Source organism: Chiloscyllium plagiosum, unplaced genomic scaffold (genome assembly GCF_037043375.1).
Source record: "Chiloscyllium plagiosum isolate Xiang-an unplaced genomic scaffold, Cpla_swu_hap1 HiC_scaffold_8, whole genome shotgun sequence".
Classification (NCBI taxonomy): Eukaryota; Metazoa; Chordata; class Chondrichthyes; order Orectolobiformes; family Hemiscylliidae; genus Chiloscyllium; species Chiloscyllium plagiosum.
The window spans coordinates 68,069,372-68,083,550 of NW_028270146.1; the positions used below are offsets into that span (position 1 = coordinate 68,069,372).

The 14,179-nt window shown below is 43.9% G+C and overlaps 1 protein-coding gene across 1 annotated transcript in view; it reads right to left on the reverse strand.

Moving 5' to 3' along the window:
* Positions 1 to 14,179, reverse strand: part of slc25a21 (solute carrier family 25 member 21) — a 523,142-nt gene that overhangs the window by 458,596 nt on the left and 50,367 nt on the right. The window lies entirely within an intron of this gene.

Here is a 14,179-nt window from a genome sequence, read left to right on the forward strand (position 1 = left end):
TACACCCTACGACCCCTGCTAGCGCCATGACACCCCAATCTCAATCCACCAGCCTGCGACCACCACCTCCACTGCCACCTGTTTCCCCACGCTCTATCCCTCGGCCACAGGGAAGTTCCGACCCTCTGCGTCCTGACCAGAACCAGGCTCCTGAAAGTTTTGCTGATCCAGTCGCTTTCAGGACGCAATCCAACACTAAAAAAGACAAAGACACACAGAGAACAGGATACATCGTCCTTAAACCCAGACACAGACAGCAGTAGCGAGCGTGACAGGCCCCACTATTATGACCCCGAGAGCAATGATTGGACCCGAAAGGTCGCAAATGGAACAGGTAATTCCAGCCCACCTAACCAAAACAATCAGGCAACACTGCCATAAATGTGAACAGAGGCAGTTCCCTAAGCCACACCCTGGCGCAGTGGGAGAAGCCGCTATACACATCCTGGAAATCCCATGAGAGGTGCTTGATCATGCCCAACCTAAAGACGAATCCAGAGGCTTTCATTGATTATGTTACAGGCACAATTCAAATGTATCAAGCCACACCTCAGGACCTCTTCAGTCTGTGCTGCTTGGCTTTGACCCCAAGTGAGGGTTCTATTTGGAAAATCTAGTTAGCGGGGTGACAATGGCCTTTTCCAGAGCCTTTCCCCAGAGAGGGGACCATTAGGGGGGGCCTCGCCAGAGAACCCTGCAACAACCGGTAGATATAATTGGGTATTATAGTGCTGCCCAAAGCAGGAGGAGGCCAGTTCAGATTTTTGGGATAGGTTTTGCTCCATATACTCCATCTATGCAGGGGACACCACTTATAATGCAGGAAATCCCTAGCCCCAGTTTAATGCCCTACTAATACAATGTATCCCAGAGGGAGTAGCTGCTGCTATTAGAACCAACAATACGGATTGGCCGGATAATACCTGTCAACAAATGAGAACAGTGCTCACTTATTACTGGCAAAGTCATAAAGACCCTAACTAGGCAACTATGAAGCATGAAATGATACAGCCCACCCCCTCCTCAACAAGTCCGTACATTACCCCTATCTGTAAATGAGGTCCTGGGGGTTTTAGCACACCAGTTATAGCAACAGTCAGACTCCGGTATCACTGACCAGATCTAAAATGTTGTCCAATGGGAAGTTAACTTATTTCTCTAGCCCTTTCACTGTGGCGGGTTTACTTTTCTACAACCAAACCCGACACAACCCCTCAGAAGAACCCTTTCCTGACCTATGGTCGGCCTCTAAGCATGAAGTCAGTTACACCTCTGTGGATCCTATCAAGATCCAAATTACATCAGGAGCAGAACTGCCTTCGATACTCAATACCCCCTAAGAGCAGAAGCCATAGAAGGGGTATCAGCTTTGATAGACTCATTCCTCCAACCAGGAGTTCTCGTCCCCTGCCAATTGCTCTGTAACACCGCCGTTTTACCGGTCCCGAAGCCAGAACGCCCAGATTGGAGGTTAGTATAGGATCTCTGACAGACCAACAGAACAGTACAGCCACTACAACTGGTCGTGCCGAGCCTTGTGGCCATTCTCAACAACATCTCTGCCAGCACCTGTATTTTCACCATTGTTGACCTGCAGCATAATTTCTTTGCTCTCTCCCTGGCACCGGAGTCTCAATATTTGTTTGCTTTCATCTTGTCCATTTGCCCACTCTATTCGCCCAGGTATTGCACGAGCAGCTCTCTGAGCTTCAGCTCTAAGACGGCTCCACGGTCATCCAGTATGTGGACGACTTACTCCTAGATAGCCCCTTGGAATCTGCTAACGTTGCAGATACCAACTGTCTCCGAAATGCCCTCCACTCTTGGTGATGCGTGACACCATCCAACAAGGTTCAGTGCACCCAGCAAGAAGTTACATTCCTGGGGACATTGCTCAGCGCTTCAGAATGGCAGTTCACCCCGGACCGCATCCGCCCATCCTGGCAACCCCTCCACCTACGACTGTTAAGCAGATGCATGCCTTTCTAAGCTTGGTTAACTACTATCAGCAGTGTCTCCCCAATGTGTGTGTGTGTGTGTGTGTGTGTGTGTGTGTGTGTGTGTGTGTGTGAGTGAGTGAGTGAGTGAGTGAGTGAGTGAGTGAGTGTGTGAGCGAGCGAGAGAAAAACGCACATTGCCAAACTTTGCTGCTTGAATTCATGTATCGCTGGACATCGGAAAACTTAAACAGTGAAATTCACAACTAGTCTTGGGAGAGGAACCTGTTTGGGAGAGGTCACAGCACAAAAACAGATAAGTGGATGTTTTAAGCGTAGCCTTACAATAAGCCTGCAGTAGTGAGTAGAGTGGGTTCTTTCTTGAATTTTTGTTTTAATGAGATATGTCTCTTGATAAAACTTAAAATATAAGCCCTCGGTATTAATTTAACCTGGAGCAGTGTTTTGTAGAGGATTACAACAGTGCTATTTTCTAGGTCTATAGATTGAAAGAAGCAAAAATGGGCTTCAGTAGAGTGATATGCTCTTCTTGTCAGATGTGGGAGTTTAGGGAGAATTTACAGGTTACTGAGGATTATATTTGCAATAAATGCCGTTGGTTGTGAATCCTATCGGATCAAATGCATCGGTTGGAGTGACAGTTAGAGTCCATGAGGAATTTACAAGAGCAAGAGGATGTGATAATGGCAGTTATAGGAAGGGAGAAAAGTCACAGATAGTCACATAGATGGGTTAACTCGAGGGAAGAGAGATAGGCAGAGAGTGCCGGAGTCTTCTGTGGCTATGCCCATTTCAAACTAGTATGCGGTTTTGGAAAATATAGGGGGTGATGGATTCTCAGGGGAACATAACACAAACTGCCAGGTTTCTGGTATCGAGACTGACTCTAATGCAGTGAGGGTACGTCGGGTTCCAATAAATCAAGTGTGTTAGGGGACTCTCTAATTCAAGGTACAGACAGACGTTTCTGTGGCCAGGAGCGAAAAATCAGAATGGTGCGTTGCTTCCCTGATGCCAGGATCAAGGATGTCTCAGAGAGGGTGCAGAATGTTCTCAAGGGGGAAGAGGGACCAGCAGGAGGTCATTGTACACATTGGAACCAATGACATAGGAAGGGAAAAGGTTGAGATTCTGAAGGGCGATTAGAGAGAGTTAGGCAGGAGTTTATAAAGAGAACCTCAACAGTAATAATATCTGGATTACTCCCAGTGCTACGAGCGAGGGGCAGGAATAGGAGGATAGAGCAGATGAATGCAAGTCTGAGGAGCTGGTGTATGGGAGAATGATTCACATTTTTGGATCACTGGAAGTCTTTTGGGGTTAGAAGTGACCTGTATAAGAAGGATAGATTGCATCTGAATTGGAAGGGGCCTAATATACTGGCAGGGAGATTTGCTAAAGCTGCTCAGGAGGATTTAAACTAGTACGTGGGGAGGTAGGGAGTTGGGACCCAGGGAGATAGTGAAGAGATCAATCTGAGACTGGTACAGTTGAGAACAAAGGCGAGTCAAACAGTCAGGACAGGCAGGGACAAAGCAGAGAACAAGGTAGGATTGATAAATTTAACGGTATTTATTTCAATGCAAGAGGCCTAACAGGGAAGGCAGATGAACTCAGGGCATGATTAGGAACATGGGACTGGGAAAATGTAGCAATTACAGAAACATGGCTCATGGATGGACAGGATTGGCAGCTTAATGTTCCAGGATACAAATGCTACAGGAAGTACTGAAAGGGAGGCAAAAGAGGAAGGGGAGTGGCGTTTTTAATAAGGGATAGCATTACAGCTGTACTGAGGGAGGATATTCCTGGAAATACATCCAGTGAAGTTATTTGGGTGGAACTGAGAAATAAGAAAGGGATGATCACCTTATTGGGATTATATTGTAGACCCCCCAATAGTCAGAGGGAAATTGAGAAACAAACTTGGAAGGAGATCTCAGTTATCGGTCAGAACAATAGGATGGCTATGGTAGGGGATTTTAAGTTTCCAAACATCGACTGGGACTGCCATAGTGTGAAGGGTTTAGATGGAGAGGAATTTGTTAAGTGTGTACAAGAAAATTTTCTGATTCAGTATATGGATGTACCTACGAGAGAAGGTGCAAAACTTGACCTACTCATGGGAAATAAAGCAGGGCAGGTGACTGAGGTGTCAGTGGGGGAGCACTTTGGGGCCAGTGACCATAATTCTATTAGTTTTAAAAAGCAGTGATGGAAAAAGACCAGATCTAAAAGTTGAAGTTCTAAGTTGGAGAAAGGCCAATTTTCAATGTATTAGGCAAGAACATTCAAAAGCTGACTGGGAGCAGACGTTCGCAGGTAAAGGGACAGCTGGAAAATGGGAAGCCTTCAGAAATGAGATAACGAGAGTCCAGAGAAAGTATATTTCTGTCAGGGTGAAAAGGAAAGGCTGGTAGGTATAGGAAATGCTGGATGACTAAAGAAATGGAGGGTTTGGTTAAGAAAAAGAAGGAAGCATATGTCAGGCATAGACAGGATAGACAGAAGAGTATAAAGGTAGTAGGAGTACACTTATGAAAGAAATCAGGAGGGCAAAAAGGGGACATGAGATAGCTTTGGCAAATAGAGGTAAGGAGAATCCAAAGGTTTTTTTACAAAGACATTTAGGTCAAAATGGTAACTAGGGAGAGAATCGGGCCCCTCAAAGATCAGCTGTGTGTGCAGCCGCAGGAGGTGGGGGAGATACTAAACAAGTATTTTGCATCAGTATTTATTGTGGAAAAGGGCATGGAAGATATAGAATGCAGGGAATTAAATGGTGACATCTTGAAAAATGTCTATAATACAGAAGAGGGAGTGCTGGACGTCTTGAAATGCATAAAAGTTGATAAATCCCCAGAACCTGATCAGGTGTACCCTAGAATTCTGTGGAAAGCTAGGGAAGTGATTGCTGGGCCTCTAACTGAGATATTTTTATCATCATTAGTCACAGGTGAGCTGCCAGAAGACTGGAGGATGGCTAACATGGTGCCACTGTATAAGGTGGTAAGGACAAGCCAGGGAACTATAGACCAGTGAACCTGACGTTGGTGGTGGGCAAGTTGTTGGAGGGAATCCTGAGGGACAGGATGTACATGTATTTGGAAAGGCAAGGACTGATTCAGGATAGTCAACATGGCTTTGTGCATGGGAAATCGTGTCTGACAAGCATGATTGAGTTTTTTGAAGAAGTAACAAAGAGGATTGATGAGGGCAGAGCGGTAGATGTGATCTATATGGACTTTAGTAAGGTGTTCGACAAGGTTCCCCATGGGAGAGTGATTAGCCAGGTTAGGTCTCATGGGATACAGGAAGAACTAGTCATTTGGATACAGCACTGGCTCAAAAGTAGAAGTCAGAGAGTGGTGGTGGAGGGTTGTTTTTCAGACTGGAGGCCTGTGACCAGTGGAGTGCCACAAGGATCGGTGCTTGGTCTACTACTTTTCATCATTTATATAAATGATTTGGATATGAGCATAAGAGGTATAGGTAGTACGTTTGCTGATGACACCAAAATTGGAGATGTAGTGGACAACAAAGAAAGTTACCTCAGATTACAATGGGATCTTGATCAGATGGGCCAATGGGCTGAGAAGTGGCAGATGGAGTTTAATTTAGATAAATGTGAGGAGCTGCATTTTGGAAAATCAAATCTTATCAGGACTTATACACTTAATGATAAGGAGAAAGTGAGGTCTGCAGATGCTGGAGATCAGAGCTGAAAATGTGTTGCTGGAAAAGCGCAGCAGGTCAGGCAGCATCCAGGGAACAGGAGAATCGACGTTTTGGGCATAAGCCCTTCACGTCGATTCTCCTGTTCCCTGGATGCTGCCTGACTTAATGGTAAAGGGCCTAGGGAGTGCTGCTGTACAAAGAGACCTTGGAATGCAAGTTCATAGCTCCTTGAAAGTGGAATCACAGGTAGATAGGATAGTGAAGAAGGCTTTTCGTATGCTTTCCTTTATTAGTTAAGAGTATTGAGTACAGGAGTTGGAAAGTCATGTTGCAGGAATATTGTGTGCAATTCTGGTCTCTTTCCAATTGGAAGGATGTTGTGAAATTTGAAATGGTTCAGAAAAGATTTCCAAGGATGTTGCCAGGATTAGAGGATTTGAGCTATGGGGAGAGGCTGAATAGGCTAGGGCTGTTTTCCCTGGAGTGTCGGAAGCTGAGGGGTGACCTTGTAGAGGTTTTTAAATCACGAGGGGCTTGGATAGGATAAATAGACAAAGTTTTTTCCTGAGTGTGGTGGAGTCCAGAACTCAAGGACATAGCTTTCGGGTAAGAGGGGAAAGCTATAAAAGATACCTAAGGGGCAACTTTTTCACGCAGAGGGTGGTACATGTATGAAATGAGCTGCCAGAGGAAGTGGTGGAGGCTAGTACAATTGCAACATTTAAAAGGCATCTGAATGATTATATGAATAGGAAAGGTGTGGAGGGATGTGGGCTGGGTGCTGGCAGGTGGGACTAGATTGGGTTGGAATATCTGGTTGGCAAGGACAAGTTGGACCGAAGCGTCTGTTTCTGTGCTGTACATCTTTATGATTATGACTACGACTATGATTGCGCAATCGCTGTTTTAACCCAGACCCACAGTGATCGCAAGAGGCCAGTAGCCTCTTAACTCAACTTGCCTTGACCCTGTCACCATGTGCCTCCTGCCTTGCTCACAAATTCTGCTGGCTACCTACTCCCTTGTGACAGCTGCGTCAAATATACACTTGACCATCTATTCATCACACGCAATCGTAGCCCTCCTGACTTCCCAGCAGACCCAACATCTTACACAGGCTCGACCTAGCTGTTACGAAATAGCCCTTAACACCCCGTCTGACCTTTTCCTACTGCTTGACCGTTAACCCGGTAACTTTCCTTCATGCCCCTCCAGAGGAGCGTCCCCAACCTTCCCATGACTGTCTTTTGCACAACCACTTCTTGACATCCCCCAACCAGACCTCTCAGACGCTCCATTGCCCACACCGGATTCAACCCTCTTTGTAGATGGTAGCTCATCAATATCACCCTGAGGAGTGTCTCTTTCAGGATATGAAATCGTAACCCTCACGGACACATTAGAAGCCTCCTCCCTTGACCTACCCGGTTTCCGTCCAGAAAGCAAAACTTTTTGCCCTGACACTACCCTGTATCCTGGCCACAGGGAAAACGGTTAATCCAAACACAGATTCATGGTACGCCTTTAGCGTGGCCCACGACTTTGGCCAGCTTTAGTCTCAGCGAGGATTTCTGACCTCTTCAGGCACCCCTATTCACAACACATTGTATGTCCAAAATCTCCTTAACTCCTCCCCAAGCAATTGGCCACAATCAACTGTGTTGCCCATGTCACGGACAATACAGAGGTCAGCCATAGCAACGCCAGAGCTGACCGAGATGCCAAGAATGCGGCAAGGACTCACAATTCAAACGTCTCCACGCGTAATCGGCAGGCACCCAACCAAAAACTTGCCTCAAGAACAAAAGGCATTCCAGACATTGTCACAGTGCAGCATTTACAGGGGGATGCCCCTGATTCAGAAAAGCAGACATGGAAGACACTTGGGAGCTTGCACTCTGCATCAAGAGGCCTATGGATCACTCCTGTCGGTCAAGTTTGTATATCTGATAGGCAAAAATGAGGACTGCAGATGCTAGAGATCAGAGTCTAGATTAGAGTGGTGCTGGAAAAACACAGCAGGTCAGGTGGCATCCGAGGGGCAGGAAAATCGACCTTTCGGGCTGGAGCCCTTCATCAGGAATGATGGCCTTTCCAAACTGTGCTGGTTTGAATCTAGTCCGGAGTCCATTTGGGATCAGTTGGTTGCGGAGGCAGGCACTGAGGAAGCAGATGTGGCTGTGGTAGTGAGTCTGTTTCAGGACATGGTTGAAGAGCTTCATGACAGAGGAGATGACCTGGGGGGTTGCAGTGAGAGACAGAGACTCACTGAGATTCTTGTAGAGAGAGGAGGAGAACTCCTTCAAGGTAGGCATCCTTGCAAGAGGATTTGCAGTAAGGTTAAAATCAAGTAGGCAAAAGTGAGGACTGCAGATGATGGAGATAAGAGTCTAGAATCGAGTGGTGCTGGAAAAGCACAGCAAGTCAGGCAGCATCCGAGCGGCAGGAAAATCGACGTTTCAGGCTGGAGCCCTTCATCAGGAATGAAGGCCTTCCCACTTTGTAGGAGAAGTTAACACAGAGCTGTATGAAGCGCTAGGTATCCAGCAGCAATTCCATTGCACCTACCACTCCCAGGTGTCAGACATAGTGGAGGGGGCAAACAGGACTCTTAAAACCAAACTGTCTAAGCTAACATGTGAAACAGACTTGAACTGGTTGAAGGTCTTACCTGTGGCCCTGTATCACATGAGGATTACCCACACTCGACCACTGAACCGTTCGCAGCTAAGATAATCCACAGCAGACCCAGTAGGACCCCTTGGGATGCAGATACAAACCCACCCACTTGCATAGACCTAAATATTAAGGGAGAGGAAATGCAGGCATACTTTCAGCAGCTAACCACATCTCTAAAGTTCCTTCACCCACTGGTCAGGAACATGTTTGGATCACCACCAGAAGCAGTGAACCAGGATTCAAATGAACTTACCAACCTGCAGACAGGAGAGCTCGTTGACCAAAAACTGGACCACCCCAAGCTCAGACACATGTGGAAAGGAGCGTGCCAGATACTCCTACAAAAGCTGACTGCAGTCAAAGTCCAACGACAAAGCAGCTGGGTTCATTTAAGTGACTGCAAACAATCCCCTCAAATAGCCTGACAACTGTACTCGCAATGTATGGTACCATAGCCACCATTGTAGCATTCAGCCGAGAGGACAATTTGTTTTATAAGATTCGTGTTTGCACAGTAACTGGACTGTATGTTACCCACTCCCTCAGTCAGTAGATGCGCTGTTTGTTGTCATTTCTGAGTGGGATCCTCTTAATCTATATCTGGTAGATACCTCAGACATGCCCTGTGTAGGCCAGAGCAGGAAGCTTAGAAGGATGGCTTCAGGTCAGTGTGTAGAGCTGATAAATTCAGATAACACTCAGTCCCCTGACTACACTGGAGCCCAGGTAAAAGAAGGTACTGCTACCAATGACTCCACAAGCAATCTGCTTGGTCCCCACAAATGCCTCTTGTGCCCAGAAACAATGTACCCACAGGCATTGCCAGGTTAGCCATGGAATGTTTACCTTTACTGTGACGAACAAAAGGTGCTGAAATGTGACTGCAGGACGGCAGTTCATTTGCGGGTATTACAAAGGTAGCCACGTCAGCTCGGACTTTTGGTCATGTCCTTTATCTGATTACCAGCTGATTGGATTGGAGGAAACTCCAGCCAAGACAGGAGCTGGTGGTACATTCAGTTCATAGCTGACAGCCACAAAGCAATTAAATGCTACCGAGTCAAAAGAGGGTTTGTGTTCCTTCTCTACAGGACCTTCACAACAGCCACCCTGATTCTTCCGGTCATATTTGCTGTAGGGACAGTAGGACCACTCAATGTCCCATGCCCACAAAATGTCCCTACCCGCCGCAGGATAGTAGCCCGATCGGTTAGTGAGAGATTCTGTGCGGTCTGGAGGGACTTAGTAACTCTGGGATCCTCCCTGTGCTACAGGTTCCTGAGGATGCTGTCCCTCGGGGGATCAGCAGGGACGATCACAGCAAGGAACAAAAATTACCTCATTTGTGGGTTGACCATTCTCGGAAACAGTACCATAAGGGGATTAAATGCAGTTAATCGCGAATTGGTAGAACTAAGGCTCTAAGCACAACAGACCAGATATGCCGTTGACTATTTACTGGTCCAACAAGGAGGTGTCTGTGCAATTGTGGGAAATAAACGTATTATTCACCTTACGGATGAATCATGTAACATGACACAAGTGATTCAATCCATTCAGCATCAGTTAGATGATTTCAGACAGGGCCCTAAGAATGTCTAAAACTGGCTTGGGTGGCTGTTCAGGGGAACCTGGGAATCTTGGGGATCCTATTTGCTTCACGGGCTTGTAATTTTTGCTGTCCTACTCATTGTATGCTGTGTCTCAAGAACTTTTTTAAAACACTGGCTGCGGGATCATTATGAATAAGCTGCTAAGACACTTCTCAGCCCGCATTTAGGGGAGTTATCATGGAATGATAAAAGGGAGGAATGTAATGTTAAAAAATTAAATGGGAATATCTCTCTGGACATTGAAGTAACATTAAAAGGTTAAACTGCACTGACTGAATCTTCTGGAAGTGGGTGGGGATGACAGTCAGGCAGGAATGTAAATGACTCCCCCACTCCAATTAGACAGTCATTTGTTACTACTCCCTCTACTATAATCAAAGTGAACGCTCATTTAATCTCTTCCATAGCCATCCCCAGCCAATCAGGTTCACTTGCATGATCATCCCTGATGCTGAGGCCTATCACACCTAGATTATCTGAGAAAGAAGCAGAGCCAGAACTCATTTGCAGGGCCACCCCAAAGCTGGGACACATCATACCTAGATTGTTTTGGGGAATCACTAAGTCAGGAAATCGTCTGCATAATGATTCCCCAGGATTAGGGCATTAGCATTATCTCCAAGGATGATCTCATCCTACCATTGTACCTGGGGTAACATGGTTTTGGGGTTGGGGACGAGTGGCCAGAGTATCTGTAAGCATTGCCAACTGACCTGTATAAAGGGGAATATATTTTCTTCGTTCGGGGTCTCTCTCTTCTGACTCGACCTAGCACGCCTGCGAAGAATATCATAGGGGTCTTTTGGCTTGCACAAGTTTTATTAAACTTTAACTGTCTGCCGAAGTTGGTGTGTGCGAATTGCATCTCGTGTATGAAACCTCGGGAGAAGAGCCTAACAACCAGTCTGTGGTTCCCTGGCTTTTCCCTCCATCTTTCTTAAATAGCAGCACCATGCTACCCAACCTCTAGTCTTCCAGCACCTCAACTGTGGCTATCTATGACACAAATATATCTCAGCAAGGGAGCCAATGATTTTCATCACTTACCATACCATTTGAAGGTACACCTGATCAGGTCCCAGGAATGTATCCACCTTTATGTGTATTAAGCCATCCAGCACCTCCTCCTCAGTAATACGAACATTTTCAAGCTGTTGCTATTTATTTCCCCACATTCTACTTCTTCGATATCTTCCTCCACAGTAAACAATGATGCAAAATACTCATTTAGTATATCCCACATCTCCTGCGATTCTGCACATTGACAGCCTTGCTGATCCTTATGCGGCCCTATTCTCTCCCTCATTTCATATTTGTCCTTAAATGTATTTATAAATCTGCAATTTATCCCCTTTTAAATCATATGTTGCATTTCTCCTCTTCCTGCCAAAATGGACAAGATCACATTTTCCCATCTAATACTCATCCAACATTTTGCTCTTGACTGTCTACCTCCTTGAAATCCAGCGTAGTCACCTCCAATGTAAATCTGTGCCTTCACTCTTTGTTATAATTCCTCCTCAATCTTTTGATGCATTGACAATCAGATTAATTGTACAAAGACTAGAACCACGCCATGCATTTGAATATTTTTCTTAGGATAATCATTATTGTCTGTGTGACATGCTTTGCTCATTGTCCTGGTAAATCTCTTTATTTGACTTATTTAACATTGATGTTAAATTCTTTCCTAAATTTTTAGCCATTAGTATTTAGTCTATTCCAGTTAGTTGTTTTTCAGTTTTTAAATCTCATTAATTCCTGCTTTTATTTCATTGCTTAGTGTTTTTGGTCCAATGAAATTGATGATCATGTTACTCTCTTCTACCTGAATCTTTTTAGGTCTTCCATACTGTACAGTGAGAATAGCCATTAGGTAATTGGGACAATGCGTACTTTGAAGAGGAGTTTTAAAAGGTGCTATTTATCACCAGTACCTCTTCAGTATCTGTTCAGAAACAATGATCAAAGAAGTATTTGAAGATACACTACATGGTGGTAAGTTCTGGAGATGGAGAAGATGTGAAAATGATAACATAACTTAGATTTGCAATTCTGGCAGACTTGAAATTTGCAATCAAAGTGACTATTGGCAAAGCTGAAGTGATGCATAGCTTAAAGTGATCAAGAAATATGTCTATACTCATAGAAGGAAGATAACTAGAACATGTACAAGAGTTCAAGTATTTCAAGTGTAACATCTAGGGATGGGAGATGCAACAATGAATAAGGACCTTGGTAATAGGAAAGGCTGTATTTTGTAAAATGAGATTATTGCTATCCAGAAAGCTGAATAAAGAACTCAAGAAATTAGTTGAAAGGAACTTAATTAGTGTTTTTAATTCAAAGACTCTTCTCAAAACAAGAATGTCTTCCTCTACAAATATCTACTAGACCTGAGTTTCTCCATTACTTCTTGTTTTTATTTCAGATTTTCAACATAAGAAATATTTGGCTTTTGCATAAAAAGAAGCTTTTTCGGTGCCATTTTTATGGATGTCAGAGATGGGTCTAATAGAAAGAATCTAATAGAAAGAGGAGACCATCTTGCTAAATAGCTTTGAAACACAAGTTTGAAGTAAATGTAATGGCTAACTGGAGATAAAAAATAATAATGAATTTTTGTGGAGAGTGATTGAACAAAGTGGAAAATTAAAATGGCAAGTGACAGGAGATCAGGGTCAAGCTTGCAAAATGAATAGAGATTGGTTGCAAAATGGTCAACCCAGTCTGCATTTGGTCTCCTCACTGTCAAGGCCATTATATCATGAGCACCAAATACAATATATTGAATTTATAGAAATGTAAGCACAATGTTCCTTCACTTTAATGGAGTGTTTGGGGCTTTGGATGATGTGAAGGGAAAAAGAAAAACGGCTCATTGAGTTATGGAGTCCTAAAGCACGGAAACAGGCCATTTAGTCCAAACTTGTCCATTCCAACCAAAATGTCCATCCCCACTTACCCCATTTCCCTGCACTTGGCCAATATCCTTCTAAATCTTTCCTATCCATGTATCTGTCCAAATGCATGGCGAATAGTGCATTGAAATCTTCTACAGCCAAGAGAGGGTTTTTTGTGGGTACTCAGAGTGGGGGTGGGGGGTATAAATTGAAAGAACTTCCTGGATCATAATTTGTTAGAGTTCCAGCTGGGATAGCCCAAATTCTTAAGTTCTTGGATAGGGAGATGAGTGTGTATCAGTGTATATTTTTCTATTTATCTTAATTGCTGTGCAGGGATGGTTAAAATATCTACTCTCAAAGTGGTGGCCTTTACAACACTCTGGTCCACACACTTGGACATCCAGTCAACAATATGTCGATACTAGTGTAGCAGTCAGTTTTTAACCTTGTTTTTGTATATTCACGGACAGTAAAACTAACTTGGCTGCAAGATCTGGGTTTCTGTTGATAGGGAGGGGATCGTCAGCCTTCTTACCTTCTCATTAGGTTTTTTTCCCCATTTGATACTTTTACTGGTGTGACATTTCCTGGGTTTCACTGAGAATTCTACAAGTCAGTCACTGAACTTACATTCACAGTTTGGTTTTTCTATAGCAGCCCTCCTTTAAGAATGTTTTGGAAAAGAAGGCAAAATGCTATCCATACCTAACAGTTTTTTAAAAATGTGGAAAACCCAGCAAAATAAAATCCCATCTACTTCCCAATATCATTACAGTCAATCTAAATCCCTATGAAATCTGTACTTTGATTTCACTGCTTCTTTTCAGTTTCAATTCTGTGAGCTGCAAAGATTTTTTTTCCTGTCACAACTGACATCTGAAACTTTTCAGCTCTGAATTACCAATGCAGATTTCTAACCAAATATGTCTGTATCTGGAGGCTTTCACAAATTAAAACCCTTATACTGAGGTAACATATGCCTTCACTGCTCTTAACAAACTCCTCTTATGCAGAGAGACAATTACTGTGCCTATCTTCAATAAGGTCGTCTTCAAATTGAATTCAAAAGCTATTTAATGAAATTAAGAGAATACTTGCTCATCCTGGCTTATGCTATACGATGCTATGTTTTTCATGTTTTCCTCTCCTGTCAAATCCCACAATATAAAAACCAATTTTCATTAACATTCAGGAAGCTTTCAATCATCTGTTCGCTGACACATACCAATTTAAAATCATGTCTCCAAAAGGAGTGACATAATGAATTATTAAACTTCTTCATACAAATAGCCCAAAACTATGTACCACTAGTTTAAAATCCAAATCCTAAAATATGTATCACAGA